Raw genomic sequence first — 15268 nt, 5'->3', positions numbered from 1 at the left:
TTTATGTGAGGGTTTTAGGATTTGTACTGTTTAACACCCACTTCAATTCTTGGAATTTGGATGATGTTTTGAAATTGTTTTTTACTTTTTTATAATACTTTGTATTTGTATTTAATTACATGGGAAGTAAAATTTCATTTCGTGGGGAGTTGCAATGGTGAAGGTTATTATCACCTTAAAATGTATTCCTAATTGTATCAACAAAAATAATACTTTCTTTTGAAAGCCACAGATTTTTAGCTTAGTTTTTCAGTCAAAACAAAATAACTTGTATTTGTATTTAATTACATGGGAAGTAAAATTTCATTTGACAGGGTTTTGCAATGGTGAAGATTATTATCACCTTAAAATGTATTCCTAATTGTATCAACAAAAATAATACTTTCTTTTGAAAGCCACAGATTTTTAGTCTAGTTTTTCCAATCAAAATGAATAAAGAGAAAATAAATAGTATTTTATTCTTTCAACATGCATTAAACCTCTTAGAGTACCTAACTATATCAACAAATATAGCAATGCCTCTGAAGACTTGAACCATTAAAACTATGATAATTGTAGCATATAATAAAGGTAATGATTTAATGTGAGTCACAAGGATGTGCCTGCATATAGGATTATGGTGATTATTTGAGCACCTTAAGATAGGATGTGGTGAAGATATATCTGAATGGAAAATTATATAAAAAAATTAACATATTTTTCTAAAAAACATATAATATCATGATATTGAAAAGAAAAAGGTTTCCTAGGAAGATAAATTGTATACCAAGAAACACCTATTTGAACATTAACTATAAAATACACGGGCATCAATCAAAGAGGCTAATAGTGTATTAAAAGTGGGTAAATTTATCATTTCTTCATTATTAATCTAAGTAAAGTGGGTATGGATTGAGTACCAAAACGGCTATAATATCAATACAAATTTTTTTTGGGATATGGATTGAGTTGGTATGTGGTATAATTTTACCATCAAACATATAAGATTTCAAATAGAAGTTTCTCACCAAAACCCCTCGAATATGAGCATAGAGAAGTCGCCTGTATTTTTCTTCCTTTCTTTTTTTTTTTTTCAATTTAACTTGATAAGCATATTAACATGATCTAAAGTTTGCTCCCTTGTGGTTCCAGGATTGTCCTTCGTATAACACTCTATCCACGATGCATTCTCTCCATGTTCTTTCTCATCCTTCAAAAAATCATGGAAAATAAATATTTATCTAATTTTTCTATTAGAATGTATACTTCATAGATAATGAATCAACAATATTCACATAATAGTGGATATGTACCTGAAAATCTCTGGAGTCATCAACCAGCCGACAGCCCCATGCAACACAACTTTGGAACTTATTAATTTTTTTAATAATATCATCATGGAAAAATGTGTCAATTAAAAGCATGGGAAATAATGAGAGCACTGGAACTGTCGTAGATGGTACTGAACTTTGTAAATATTCAGTCAAATTTGGATGATAATTTTTAGCAATCCATTCCACATCTTGAATTTGTGCCAAAATAATGGTCTTCCACTTCAATTTAAAATCAAGAATATACCATTAGATTTATAGTAAAAAATAATTTTAAACAAAATTAAAATGTACTAATTTTTTTTAATATTTAAACTCAATTAAATTTGGTTACAATCAAATTACTTACATTATCATGCATCCATTTTTGCACATGTGGACCATGTATCTTCTCTGCCTCAGTAGCTATTTCCACGTATGTTTTGTAGGCAAATTGGAAACATATTTTCATATATTCTGGAAGGTGATTCATCATTGACATGTCCCACCTAACATCAGAATTATAATAAATAACATATACATAAGTAATATCAAATTATACAAGAAAAGGTTGTGATAATAACATATTGTATAATATACTAACATACTCGATCAAAGTTGTTGCCAAAGGTACAAGCTCATCGATGGTTCCATAAGTGTCAAAAATATCATCAAGAAGAGTAATGAGTGCACCCATTTTTGCGAAAATCAAAATATTTGATCCTATTAGCATTTTCAGGAATATAATGAACTCTAAACTAGATTAATTTGAAATTTACTAAAACAAGGATAGAGTTCTACATAGTTCCCTTACTTGGATAACATTTTGAGCTCAAAATGGTGTTGATCTTGCAAAATGTTAAAATCTAGTATTGCCAATTCCAAAATCTTCTTTCTTCTATTACTTGACATTCTGAAAGAAAAAGTAAAAAATAATATTACTAATTAATAGACTAAATTTGGTTAGTTAGACGATATGATATTCTTGCATGAAGAAGAAAAATGAATAAATTTATATTAAGCACAATTGAATGAAATCTTACTATTCAAATTATTAAGAAAGGTGGATATGAAATGATGTTTAAACTTACTCATAAACTCCTATCATGCACATTGAAGAATTAATGTCTTGCCTAAATATTTTGATATAGTTCCATGCCTCCCATCTAGGGACTCTACACTTCCATGGATATTTCATAACATATTCAACCTATATAATCAAAATTAGATAAGATTACTATTAATTTTAACAATTACTAAAATAAATTGATAACTTAAGAATGCATGTACAAACTACAAATTGAAAGAACAAATGAATCCTTATCAGAGGACTACCTATTTTGTCCAATCGTAAGATGAATTTATACTATGACAGAAAGAAAGGTCCAAGCCCTAAAAAACAATTGAATTTTTTATGTTAAGAAAAAAATTTAACATTTAATCACATTAATGATGAACTAGATAAAGAAAATCTATTTTTAAGCAATTCAAATATCCACAAGGACCCTTATTCACGTGGAATAACTAGCAAAGATGAAATTTAATAAAATCAGTAAGGAATGTCATCTAAGGTTTTTTCTATGTAAAAGATAAATCTTACTATTTTTATATTCTCATAATCTAGTAATATGCCTAAATTTTTCATGCCACAACCATTGAATTCGATATTGCCCGTATGTTCAAAACACAATCTTATAAAGGGCTACTAAAGTTGTTTTTTAATTAATGCTTGCCTCTACTAGAAGTTGGCTTTTGTTCATTGACTCCTGGTTTTCTTGAATTGCTTGTCGTAGGCATGTAGAAGCAAAGATTTTGGCTTGATTCAAGATATTCTCCTCTGGAAAACAAATCTCTGAAGCTCGATATAAACTCAATAGACTTCTTAATTTGGATTCATCTTCTTTAGAGTTCTCAAGATAAATGATTTGTCCCATTTCATCTTGGAAGTTCTGAAAAGCATCTGTGAAGTAACAATATTAGAAATAAATGTAGAAACATAGAAACTGATCCCTTGACCTAAGATTCTACATTTGTCTAGAACGTTAAATGAATTACAACAGATGAAGGAAAAAATAGAAAGTAAATTACTTGGAGACACAAAATATCCATTGAGACGAAGAATTTGGAATCCTAAAGCAGTTGTGTTGAGATCAATAATATGGTTTTCTAATTTTTTTCTAATGATAATTAGTTGAACATTATTTATCTTTAAATATCATAAAATAATAAATGAAACAAATATGTGTTGAGTTCTTTCATAACAATTAGTAGATCAGAAAGAGAAAGTTACTATTTGAATTTGAAGATTTCAATTTTGGAACATTCTTGTGCACCTTACGATTGAATTAGGTTAATCCCTCATAGTTGACAGAGAAATAAATCAAAGGGATGAGATAATGATGTTGAACTAAGGATAGTATGTATAGCAATAAGTGCAAGTAAGGACGAATAAATAGAAAATATATTGAGTTTCCTTCAAATAAGAATGAAATAGAAATGGACAACAATCAAGCCATGAACCATGATAAGCACAAGCATATCCCACTTGTCAATATTTTCCTACACTAAGATGTTCCCACAAATGAAACTAATGTGAAATGGCATTGAACATATTATATTTATTTTTGTTTTGATGTTCATGTAAATTCTCTAAAATCAACATGCAAGTATACTGTTAGCCAACACGAAAAGTAAATACTTAGATATTCATAAAAGGATATTAATATGTATAAAGTAAAAAACTATTTATAAATTCCTCTTGTGCTTTCCTTTATACAAAGGTTCCATCAAAATTTTATAATAGAACAAAATCATGCAGTGAGTAGGATCTACCACTTGATCAAAATAAGCATAAATTAGAAGTTTCTCTAACTATCTAGGAAAACTGAAGCAAAGAGAGAATGATTTAAAAATATTCTAAGAATTATGGTAGTTCATTATGGTGTTGTGTGATGCATAAAAATCCATGTGATATGGCACTTTGATAAAATTTCATATGATGTGGCAATATGATGAAAAATCCATGTGATATGGCACATGATAAAGATTCATATGATGTAGCCATTGAATTTGATACAACTCCATATGTTGGTGCAATAAAATAAATCTTATTATGTTGAAGACATGTCATGTGGTCAATCTCCTTTTGAATATAGTGGTGAGGCTCTATCTATTGCAAGAAATTATTTTAAATCTTAAAATAAAAAAATTATACGATAATATATGTTTTCTTCTAGTTGGATGCATACTTAGTATTAATTGAATTAGAGGAGAGGGAAACATGTTACCGAAATAATATTAATGATAAAAATAAAAAACAATAAAAAATAGATGTGAGCATGTAAAAAAATCACAAACATGTGAGATCATATTTGTTGGAGATAAGAATCAAGATAAAAGGTTTCCCTCTAGAGAAATCATTAAGTGTGAATGGACATTTAAGGTTAGATAAGAGTCATTTATGTATAATGAGTATGTAATAAATTAAATGCAAATAAGCATGTAAGAATAAATAAATAAAAAATGAGCATGAAAATAAAGTGTGCCTAAAGATGATTTCCCCAAATATAGGTAAAATGATAATATGAAGATGGTCTAAAGGAAAGATAATGATCACAAAAAGATAATGGAATATATAAAGTAAGGTCACGATTGTTGGTGCAAACAAGGTACATGTTATCTAGCTAGGTTCACTATAGTACATATTCACACATAGTTATTTAATGTTACTTAGGTTGTTTACCTTTTGTATCTCATATCATCTGATTAAGATACTTATCATGATTTTAGATAGATCTATAGTTATATACTTGCCTATATAGCATGGTCATCTTATTATATTGTAGCAATAATATATTCATTATTTTTAATCAGTATAGCATTTTTTTTCTATTCTCTCTTGGGGACGCTTTTTAGTCTTCCTAGTTCGATTGTTGCACATAAGTTCTTTTATAAATTCAACATGATATCATAGTTTTAAATCAACAAACCCCTTCTCATTTTTCTTGAGGGTTTTTACAAAGAAAATGAATAGAGTGTCACCTAGAGCAAAATGCACCTATTGATTGTGCGCACAAGGCCTAGAACCTATAAATCCTTGAATTTTATCTCAATTAAAAATGTTTTGTGCACAAATAAAAAGCACTAATGGTCAAACATGTAGAGCTATTAGTTGGAGAAGATTTTTATTTTGAGATTAAAATATATTAAATTATGGCTTTAGGATGTAGATAAGAACATCAAATTTTCTATTATGTCATGAAGTAAGGGATTGGATTTGACTATATTTTATTCATAAAAACTATAATGAGGAACTACCAAAAGATTTAAAAGAAAATGGCAATGAAATTGGGCAAACCCTGTCAGGCTAATATGAATTTTCCTTTATTTGTGTGTGTAGCGACATATTATAGAGAGAGAAAATACAAATTCAAAAAGAGCAGTCTCAGACACACAAGAATAGATTCTGAAGAAGCCAAAATCCTAGGTCAAGGTTTCCTAGCAATAGTGACCGACAATTTCCTGATAAAACCTCAGGGACATATTTTGAGCGACATCCTGACCCCAAAACTATTTTTGATATCCCCATCTAACACTTCTAGATCAAGATCACCTAGCAACATTGACCCACATTTTTGTGCCCAAATTTCATATTTAGATTCTTGTTTGCTTCCCATCTCCAAATATGTACCTAATGCCTACATATCTATTCTAAAATTGTTTGTCCATTCTAATTTATCTCAATTTTACATCATTGGCCATAATTCATACCATTCCAAAATCATTTTCAACTCAACAAAAGAGAGTGAAGATCTAATTTGTGCTTAACCCTTTCCAATAGGTTTGAGTTTGAGCCTATTGAATCTTATTCCCCTTAATATAATTTGGTTGTGAATGAGTTTTGATCCTAATTCATATAATTAGACTACTAAACACCTCATTTCCCATCATAAACAAAATCATAATCCAAATTTTTTTAAAAATCTTCCGTAACCATTTGATCAAATATCTTGAAGCCCTCTTTAATGAGTACCTAATCCACCATTTCAATCATTTGTTCTTTTGAAATTATTTTATTGATATCCTAGAAGCGATCATTATCTAACTTATCCATTGAGGGACTTACATGATCAACTATGCGCTGACGTATCAACAAGTTTTGGGTTTCAAAACCCTCTCTAGAAACTCCAAACTAGGGAGTTCGCTACTGAAACACTAATTTCTAGTATTTATTTGAGGGGAAATGATAATAGGGTTATCAACCTGACCTTATTTCTCTTCAAAGCATGTGATCAAAGTCAAAGGGTGTGCAAGAGATATGATTTGCTAATGGAGAGATGCATCCCGTTTGAAAGACGATGTCCTATTTAAATGGACATTAATTTTCTTATCCCTTGGTCTTTAACTTTAATATTGACTATAATTTCTGCCACCTTTTAATATATTGATTATTGCTATTTAATATAATATTGCTGTCCTTTTAGACCTATAATCACTGCTTGATATAACAAATTATTATTGCCTTTTCAATGATTTTAATCTCTGTTCTTCAAACTTGAATTACTCCACATGACTGCTGTTGTTGATAACCTCGTATATCTACCTTCAATTAGTCTGCATTGCTACCTTTTTCATTGTCTTTATCTCTGCCCTTAGTCACTATCTTTTCTTTTTACTCTCATCACAGCATTTTATTTATTTATTGCTGCTTAAAAAAAGAGAACGCTGAGAGATGTGTCTACCAAAAGAAATAAAATTTATCATTAATTCACCCACTTACATAACAAACCACAAAATTCTATGAAAAAATCAACCTAGATAAAAATCTCATATTTCTGTACAACTTCAGCTTTATGACTGAAATACGACATATGTCAATGTCAATAACACCATCGCCATATGTCAATGAAAATTGATAATATAAATATTTTGTTTCAAAAAGCAAAAGGTGGACAAAACTTCAAATTTCATCATCAAAATTCAATGTAGAAAATCTAATTTGAAAAGGAGATCAAAATTTTTGGAAGGATTTGGTACTGCTCTACAATCCCATAAATTACTTTAGCCTTGTGAATTTTATTAAAAAATCTTTCATTACAATCCAATCAACTTATGTACATTTTTCTCTACTATAAAAAGAGATTTTGATTTGTCTAACTTTTAACATTTTAATCCTTGAAATTAATATTATTTATGAATACACCCAAATCACACATTGAAAGGCTCATCTGACATAAATAATTAACTCATATATTTGTTATGAAAGGTAGTTCAGATGTGAAACACACTTTGTGATTGGTTTCTTTATAAACATTCCATCATATTTCTTACGTACTATATTAAATGTGATTGGTTTCTTTATAAACATTCCATCATATTTCTTACGTACTATATTAAATGAGAAGTCCATAATTAAAATTTCTTTATTAAAATTTGTTAAGATTTGTGATTCATAAATATTTCATATGATTTTATATGGTCATAAAAGGGTATTTTTGTGGGGGGATAATCTTATTATTGATCTCAACACTATTATTTTGAAATTCCAAGTTCTTTATTTTAATAGATATTATGTATCCCAAGAAATTTATTTACTATTTTATTCTCCTTATGTTTAATTCAAACCAGCTGGAAGTTTTCTTATGTATTTATATGTATTATTAATATTAAATTATTCAAGAAATAGTTTTTTTGAACTTTCAAGATGAAAATGGATAATGCATTTATCTTGATTATTCTAAAGAAGAAGAATCCAAATTAAGAAGCCTATTAAGCTCATATTGATAATCACATATTTCTTTTAAGTGGAGAAGATCTTCCAATGAACAAATATATGTGGAAAAAGCTAAAAGTTAATAGATAACTTGAAACTACAATTCTATTAATTGCAAAAAAATTTAATATTGTATGAAAAGATTTAATGTTTTTAACATATAAATAATTGAACTCAATGTTTGTGACATACAAAATTTAGACTTGCCACTAGATTATAATAATATAAAAACAGTTAAACTTGATCTATACATAGATAAATATTTAGATTGTATGTTCAATAATTCTTTTGTTAAGTTTGATTTTAATGTAAAATAAATTTTAATTATTCCATGTGAGTTATGATTCTTATGGACCTTTGAGTTAGTTCACCAAAAGAATTCTCTTTAATTGATCCAACGTCATGAATGTTAGTATTCAAAAGTTATTATATATGAATTTTTTTCAAAATAACAAATTAATCATGACTTTGATTTTCAATCTTGCATAATAGTTAAGTAATCTTGCCACTTGAACAAAGAGGTGATCCTTGAATGAGGCCCCATTTATTGTTTCAACTTGTGGTGTCTATGTCTTCCAAAGTTAATTTATTTTAGCAATTTTAAAATTAACACAATGTCTTATGATTTTAATTGTATAGGTTGAATATATTATGAAAAATCCATTGAAGTGTAGATTTTCAAGATGGGAGGCATGCAAGTATTAAAATATCACATATGAAATTGATTCTTGAAATATGCATGAATGAAGTTTATGAATAATTCCAAACATAATTCTATACCCACCTTCCCTAATAATGTGTAAAGTGGTTGTATGACTATGTAATTAAATCTACTTTAGTGTTGAAATAATGATTTTCATTCAAGTTTGATTAAATAGTTGAAGAGTATTATAATACATACGATAATCCTAGAAGGAAACATCTTTCTCATAGTTTTAATTGACATATTTTTCTTTGATGATATTATTGAAAAATTAGCACAAGATTTTTTTGACGATTCCAATATATATCTACTATTATAAAAATAGTTTTGATTTATTGCATACATTCAAAAAAAAGATATTATTATTTTTTTAATCTATCTTTTAAAGGTTGGAAAGTACATGGAGAGAACACATCCTAAATAAAGGGTTGTATGAAGAAAAATCTAAAAATACAAGGGAGTAAGATTTAAATCAGATCAACATGCATATTCAATTGAATTTTGAATAATTGATGAAAAAGAAAATATTTTATGTGTATTTATATTTTGATATATATAGTTCAATAACTTTCACTTGAGGGATGTTTCAATGATATAAATATACTTTCAAAATCTAATCAAACTTATCATTTTAGAGTAGAAGAGACATGAACAATAGATTTATTTAATACTATTGACATTTACGTGGCTAAGTTTTGAAAATGTATTTGAGAGAAATAGGTTAAGAAACTATAAATGAAGGTGGTTGTTATGTACAATTATAATTAGTTATAAATAAATAGATAAAACTATTTATCAAAATGAGAATTTATTGAATTTTTATTTTAGATATTAGTTTTGATTAATAAAAGGCCCAAACCTTTACATATCTTCTAAACAACAACACTTTGGGTGCATGAGGAATGTACATCTAGCCAAAAAACATAGGACATCAAAATACACTAGAAACCATCAGACAACCAAACAAAGACTGGAGACAGAACCAAAAGGCAAAAACCAACTAACCACCTATATAGCATGGCCATCTTATTATATTGTAACGAAATCAGAGCATACCGTTTACTCTTAAATTATTGTTGTTTCGCACTTATTTGGTATCAGAGCATATTGTTTACTCTTAAATTGGTATCAGAACCTGGTTATTGTTCACAGAGCCTTGGTTAGTGTTCACAGAGCCATGGAGATGTTGTAATCATCTAGTTCATCAGCAAAAATTGAGTCTATTATGCTATGTTCTTAGTGAGACTCTTGGATAGAAGTATTTGTGTTATGTGTTGTCCGTTATTTTGGTCAAATCTTATTGAGAAAGTATAAAATATGAAAGATTGAGGGTAAGTCTTGCTAGTAGTTGTGGACCTTGCAAAAGTAAGAACCGTTATTGAAGGCAGGGGGGTTTTCTTAAGGGCAACCATAAGCCAGCAAAATTGTAGCAGTGAACGAGGAGGATGAATAAATTTAATCCCCTTATTATTGTACATAATTAGTGACATATAGTAGAAATATCAGAAATATTCCTTAAATATGATATCAGGTCATATGAACAAAATCTATGCTATGAGGAGGATGAATAAGTTTAATCTCCTTATTGCTAGTGAATACCCTAGTGTGAGAAAAAGAAGAAGATTGAAATTGACTCAAAAATTCCCAACCCAAGAGGATATCGGTTTTTATATCATCATTTTTCCAAAACGAGCAATGATGACTCAGATCCCCTAAGTTTACAAGAATGTCACAAGCTTTTTCTATCATAGTTTCCATGACTCCAAGCCCCTTAATTAAGAGCATTTGAGGTTTCCAATATATAGAAGGTAGGACATGACTCTTAGCAATGCTTATTTGTGACTCTGTATCTATAAGAGTAGAAAACGTTCGTCTCAAGCCTTCTATTTTGACATGAACTATTGGCTTCTTTGGGTTATCATGACATGGTGTAGGGATTTGATTGGATTCAGTATTGGGTTAATCATATAACACACGACTTGAAGTAGAATGATGACATGATACAAGAATTAGATGGACCAATTAGAGAATTGAAACATATTTTTAACTTGTGATATGCTAAAGATTCCATTAACTTTTATTTTCCACTTCTGCCATTTTCTACATTTATGATTTCATTAATCGTCTCATTCTTTTCTCTTGGCAATATCATGGATGACAAATTGAACTTGAATTTTCTTCTGAATGGCTAAGGAAGAAACCCTTTTAGAACAAGATTCAATAAATCTACATTTGCTGAAACATTGATATTATTGAAGATTCTATTTTTAGCTGAGATCTTGGAATTCATCTCTATCATTTTGTGTTTTGGTTTGCCATTACTTTTAGAGAAGATTTTCTTTTAAGAAGCTTCTTTGAATGGTCTATGATAAACACAAAGTCTTTTCTTTCCCTTTTCCTTCTTTGAAAATTCTTTGGAGAATTCATCTTTGTGACCCATAGATTTTCCTCCATTATGATTCTTATCAAGGGTATGTGCAAGATCACGGGGGCCCAAAAAATGGCAATGGAAAAAAAAAACATTTAAACCTTTCCAAACACGCCAAAATCCGTTTTGAATTTTTGTTTGGATCAGCCAAAATTTGAATTTGGTTTGGTAATACCAAACAAAATCGGATATCCATTAATATTGGATATTATCGGATATCTGATTTGTGAGGTCATACTTTTTTCAAATTGGATATCCGTTTTTCTCAACATAAAAAATATAATTTATTAAAATGGGCATAATGTTTATGTTTCTTATCAAAATTTTGATTTTGTATAGGCTTTAGAAAGGTAATTCAGAGACCTATCAAATGGATGAGCTATTTTGATGATATTATAGAAAAAAAATAATTATAATCATTTTAAGTTAGTCCTTCAATTTTAAAACTTTAAATACTCACAAATTTTGCATACAAAGTCTCATTTTTTTCCTATCACCTCCTTTATCTATCACTTGTCTATCTATAATTATATAATATATTTTATCTATCTCTTTCTTCTCTACTTATGTCACTTATTTTCTAATTCCATCTAGATAAATAAATTCCCAAGTTACATGGATCTTTGCATATATCTCCATCTTTCTATTCCTATCTCTCCCTCTCCCACTCCACCATTGTCACTCCTTATTTATATATTTCTCTCTAATAATATCTCTTCTCTCTATTTATCTCCCTCCTCTACCTTATCCTACATAAACTTATATATTACTTGTCTCTATCACCTCCTTTCTCTCCCTATCTTGTCCCCTCTATCTCTATATCCCTTTAGATCTGTCTTCATGTATATTTATATCTCACTATCTCTAAATCTCACTTATTCACTCCATCTCTCCCTCCATTTGTCTTACTCTCTCTATCACTTTCTATCCATATCTATCTCTATTTTTCATCTTCACATCTCCATCTCTTTACCTATCAATCTCTCTTTTTATATGTTCCTCTATCTTTATATATCTTCCTCTATACATGATTAATCTACTTCTCTATCTCTTCCTCTATCTCCCTCTTGAAGTATCTTTCCCTTTCTCTACCTTTATCTCTTTATTTGCTCCATCTTTATATATCTTTGGCTCTCTCCCCACATCCTTCTCTATAGTTCCTTTATATATCTCTACATCTTCCTCTTTCTCTCTCTCCCTCTCTATCTATCCCTATCTATAATCTCTATCTCTCTTTCTCACTCTCTTGCACTATCTATATCTCTCTATCTATCGATATTTCTCTTCCTTTATATCTCTCTATCTCTTCCTTTTTTTATCTCTCTCTTTACCCCTCTCTATCCTTTTTTCTCCATCTCTTCATATATTTATCTTTGTCTTTACCTGTCTCTTTCTCTATATCTGTTCATCTCCCTCTCCCTTTATCTTCATTTTTTATCTCTATCGTCCTCTCTCCTTTTTAATATCTAGATATGTCTACCTCTTTCTATCCATCCCTGTCCTTTAGTTTTTCTCCCTCTCACTTCATACTCATTAATATCTATATCTCTATTTATGTCCTTGTCCTTTAGTTATTTTGCCTCTCTTTAGTTCTTCATCTCTCTTCACCCTTATATCTCTCCTTATTTGAAACTTAGTATATATGGTCTCCTAATGGGTTATATCATGTCCTAAGGGGTCATAAAACATCATATAACCCCTTAGGACACAATATGACCCCCAACGACACCATATGGTCTCCTAAGGGGCCATATGGTGTCGCATGGAGTCATAAAACACCATATGACCCCTTACACAATAAGACCCCTAATCACACCATATGGTGTCCTAAGGGGTCCTAAGACACCAAGTGACCCCTTAGGACACCATATGACCCATAATGACACAATGTGGTGTCCTAAAGGTTCATATGGTGTCTTAAGGGATCATACAACACCATATGACCCCTTAGGACACCATACAACCCATAACACCATATAGTGTCCCAAGGGGTCATATGGTGTCCTGAGGGGTCATAGAACACCATATGGCCCATTAGCACACAATAGGACCCATGATGACACCTAAGGGATCATATAATGTCCTAAGGGGTCATAGGACACCATATGACCCCTAACAACACAAAATGACACCTAACAATACCTAAGGGGTCCTATGGTGTTCTAAGGGGTCATATGGTGTTCTAAGGGGTCATAGTACACCATTTGACCCCTTACCACACCATATGACCCCTAATGGGACCATATGGTGTCCTAAGGGGTCATATGGTGGCCTAAGGGGTCATAGAACACCATATGACCCCTTAGGACACCATACGATGCATAATAACACTATACGGTGTCCTAAGGGGTCATAGGACACCATATGACCCCTTAGAGGACCATACAACCCATAACAACATAATATGGTTTTTTAGACGGTCATAGAAAACCATATGACCCCTTAGAACACCATACGACCCATAACAACACCATGTGGTGTCTTAAGGGGTCATAAGACACAATATTACCCCTTAGGACATAATATGACCCCTAAGAATGTCATATAGTGTCTTAAGGGATCATAGCACACCATATGACCCCTTAGGACACCATACGACCCCTTACGACACCATACCACCCTTTATGACATCATATGGTTTCCTAAGGGGTCATATGGTATCCTAAGGGGTCATATATCACCATATGACCCCTTAGAACACAAGAATACCCATAACAACATGATATGGTGTTCTAAAGGGTCATATGGTGTCATGAGACACCATATAACTCCTTAGGACACAATATGACCCCTAATGATACCTAGGGGGTCATATGGTGTCCTAAGGGGTTATTTGATTTCCTAGGAACCTTTAGAACACAATATGACCCCTTAGCACATAGTACAACCCCTAACGACACCATATGGTGTCCTAAGGTGTTGTAGGACACCATATAACCCATTATGAAACAATATGACCCCTAATGACACGATATGGTGTCCTAAGGTGTTGTAGGACACCATATAACCCATTATGAAACAATATGACCCCTAACAACACCTAAGGGGTCATATTAAGTTCTAAGGGGTCATAAAACACCATATGACCCCTAAGGACACTGTATGGAGTACTAAAGGGTCATATTGTGTCCTAAGGGGTCATAGGACACCATATGACCCCTTAGTACACCATACGACCCCTAATGACACTATATGGTGTCCTAAGGGATCATATAGTGTCCTAAGGGATCATATGGTGTCCTAAGGGGTCATATAACACCATATGACCACTTAGGACACCATACAACACATAATGACACCATATTGTGTCCTAAGGGGTCATAGGACACCACCCCTTAGGAGACTATATGACCCATAACAACATAATATGGTGTCCTAGAGGGTCATAGAACACCATACAACCCATAACAACACCATGTGGTGTCCTAAGGGGTCATAAGACACAATATGACCTCTTAGGACATAATATGACCCCTAATGACATCATATAGTGTACTAAGGGGTCATACAAAACCATATGACCCCATAGAATACCATATGACCCCTTAGAAAACCATACGACCCTTTACGACACCATATGGTTTCCTAAGGGGTCATATAAAACCATATGACCCCAAAGAACACAAGAATACCCATAACAACATGATATGGTGTCCTAAGTGGTCATATGGTGTCACGAGAAACCATATGACCCCTTAGGACACAATATGACCCCTAACAATATGTAATGGGTCATATGATGTCCTGATAGGTTATATGATGTCCTAGAAATCTTTAGGACATAATATGACCCCTTAGGACACCATACAATCTCAAACAACACCATATGGTGTCCTAAGGGGTTATAGGACACTATATGACCTGTTAGGACACAATATGACCCATAACAACACCTAAGGGGTCATATTGTGTCCTAAGGGGTCATAGAACACCATATGACCCCTAACGACATAAAATGATGCCTAACGATACCTAAGGGGTCATATGGTATTCTAAAGGGTCATAGGACACAATATGACCCCTTAGCACACCATACGACCCTTAATGACACCATATGGTGTCCTAAGGGGTCATAT

The 15268-nt window shown here is 31.3% G+C and overlaps 1 pseudogene; it reads right to left on the bottom strand.

Moving 5' to 3' along the window:
* Positions 1 to 1072: 1072 nt before the first annotated feature.
* LOC131857491 (sesquiterpene synthase Cad-like) overlaps positions 1073 to 15268 on the bottom strand; it is a 39900-nt pseudogene continuing 25704 nt past the window's right edge.

The sequence above is a fragment of the Cryptomeria japonica genome, chromosome 8 (assembly GCF_030272615.1).
Source record: "Cryptomeria japonica chromosome 8, Sugi_1.0, whole genome shotgun sequence".
NCBI lineage: Eukaryota > Viridiplantae > Streptophyta > Pinopsida > Cupressales > Cupressaceae > Cryptomeria > Cryptomeria japonica.
Note: the sequence above shows the minus strand (reverse complement) of the source record. Positions and strands in the feature narration are given on the sequence as shown.